We start from the raw sequence: 2,835 nt of genomic DNA on the forward strand, positions 1-2,835 counted from the left end.
GGTGAGATAAACAGCAAAGAGGCTCAAAAGATCCCATTACATTCTAATGCTTTGAAAATGCCTAAGATAAATATAATACATGTTCTCAGTTTCAGCTAATTATAATATTCCACTCACCACCCCTCAGCTGTGCCAGGAAGCAGAACTGACTTTCCTTTCTCAGAATACTATATTCCGACCTATATTTAGACCAAATATTTAAGGTAACATTGAATAGAGATGCCACCTTGACACACAATATCAGCTGTCATTTCACACTTCCACACAACCAGAAAGTAGTTGCCTTTGCCTCAAGCGAAGATGAAAAGGACAGGAAAAATGAGATGATTATCTCTGGAAATCTCTTTACGACAAGTGGTTTCTTCTTCAGAAAAGAATGCATGACTCATTGCATCACTCAAGCATTCCTTCAACTGCCGGTCTATATTCCGTAATTACAAAAGCTGTCTCAGACCCTTCCTTCTCTGCCCAAAAGCCAAGCATAGCCCAAGAGGAGCTGTGCAGAGATCGCCGCGGGTGAGGTTCTCCCCGGGGCCTCCAGGTAAGCCGCACACGCGAACCACCAATGCACGGGATCACCTGACTCTCCGAGGTCCCGAATGAACCAAGGCGTTGTGATGAGAGGCTGGCTCCCCAGGGATGCTCCAGCCACAGTGGAGGCCAAGCAGCTGTGGACTAGGGGCCCTGGGGTGGCGCACCTGCTGCCCTTCCAGCTCCCACAGCTCCCCAGTTCGCCTGTCGCCCCTGAGCTCCCTCTCCCGGAGGTGGTCAGCTCACACCATAGGGTAACACCCCGCTTTCTTTTGGCTTCTTTGGGACCCCCGTTTCTTCTTTTGTTTCTCAAACATTTCAGCATGCTGTCACCAGTTATCTGGATTGAACCTCTTGCATGGAAACACAGCGTGTCTCCGTGTTCCTCATCAGACCTTGATTAAGACCCAGGAGCAGGTTCCAAGCCTGGGCAGACTCCCTAACAGCACTGAGCTTGAGCCCGGTGATGGACTCCATACCCATGCTGTAAAGTAGCAGCGTCAGCACTCTGTGATCATACCCTCTGGGGTTTGAGATGAAGGACACAGGGAGCAGGGAGCAAGTAACTATGTCCTTGGCCTTCGGAGCAGGAATGCAGACGCCACTGGGCATGCACGGGAGGGCTGGTCTGACTGCGGGGGACAGCTTACAGGAGAAAAACAGCGAGCCTCGGGATCTGAACTCTGAGCTCAAGAACGGTCAGAGCCGGCAGGACACTCAGTGATTGCCCTAAAGGCTATCCTGACTCTTACAGCTGCAGGACTGGTACAACCGAAAATCAATCCCCAAATTTGATTCTTGGAGTTGCAGAATTAAATATTACTTTGAATTCACGGCCTTGCTGACCCTCTGATGTGAGAGTTAGGGCATCAACTGGGAAAAATATCACCCTGACAAATGAAATGAGTCCATTGGGTTGACTCAGAAAGCTTTGAGAACCTACGACCCTAGAGTCCTTTGACTGTCCCTTACCGGAGAAGTACTTTCTCCTCACCGGGTTGAGGACACTAACCTCCATTTGCCTGAAGACCCAGAATAATCTTGCCCAGGGAAGTTGCCTTGTGAAGGGAGGGCCTATTGTCCTCAGCCCTCAGCCACCACTTTTCATTGTCACCAAACCTGGAGCATGGCTCACCCTGAGGGGACACATGCCATGTTGGATCCAAGAGGAGAGATCATATACCCCAAAGGAATTGCAAGATGGTGTTAATTTGTACTAGCAGAAACCTGTGTCCCAATCCGAAGGGCAGAGTGGGGAATTGCTCGGGTGCAGGTCAGAGGAAATGCCAAACCAAGATTGCCTGCATGCATGTTCCGAAACCCTTCATCCCACAAGTTCCACTCTCCTAAATTGAGCTTTAAAAACTCTACTAGGAGAATGCACGTGGTAGGGACTTCTAAGTGACTCCCAGAGTCCAGACCTCCCTGTTTCCTTCTAGTGAGTGGAAGCTGGCACCTGCTATCCAGGGCAAGATTGCACTTCCCAGGCTCCCTTGGGGCAGGTGTGGCATGGGGTACGAGTAAAGGTGGTGTATCTAACCTCCAGGACATTTAAGGACAATCGTTTCCAAAACCAGGAGAAGACAGCAACTGAAGCTACTGAGAAAGCAATGTGGTAACTGCCCTGTCCCATTACATACCAGAGAAATTAACTTCTTATTGGAACCTCTGGATTACTTTTTGTTAAAGCAACTTAACCAGTGTTCTAACTAGTGCAAGACACACTCTCTTAAATTATAAATACTCCTAGGGAACCATGCATTACTTAAAATTTCATATGAATTCGTTTAACCAAGGTGTTTTCTTCCAGAATTCTTGATGTTAAGTCAGACAGCCCGGTACTTGCAAGGCCGCCTGCCCTGCACTTGCGGCAGACAACTGTAATTGACGACCACGTTCTCCAAGCCCGACGTTAGCCCCCCTCACCGCACCCTTGGCAGCCTCTACTAATTGATCCAAGTTGGCGAGGACATAAAACCCACGCACCACCCTGAGTTAGGTTTGGATGGAAGAACAGCGAGCTGGGTTGGTCACTGAAGAAAAGCTTTGAAAACTAAGAGCAGTGTGAGGGCCCCACGAGCTAGGAGTGAGGGAGAGCATGTGGCGAAGGACGCTCCCAGAACATGTGCTCTGTGGGGACACCATTCCAAGCCGGGGCAGTCACATTCAGATCCCAGTTAGAGAAGTCAGAGTTCTTGCTTACCAACTATAGAGTTTATCAACCAAAAAGGAATGTGTAGATGTCACTCGAAGAATCTCCAGGATGGTCAGAAATTTGTTTTGGAGGCTACACGGCCTGAATGA

This window comes from Halichoerus grypus, chromosome 2, assembly GCF_964656455.1.
Source record: "Halichoerus grypus chromosome 2, mHalGry1.hap1.1, whole genome shotgun sequence".
In the NCBI taxonomy this organism is placed as follows: domain Eukaryota; kingdom Metazoa; phylum Chordata; class Mammalia; order Carnivora; family Phocidae; genus Halichoerus; species Halichoerus grypus.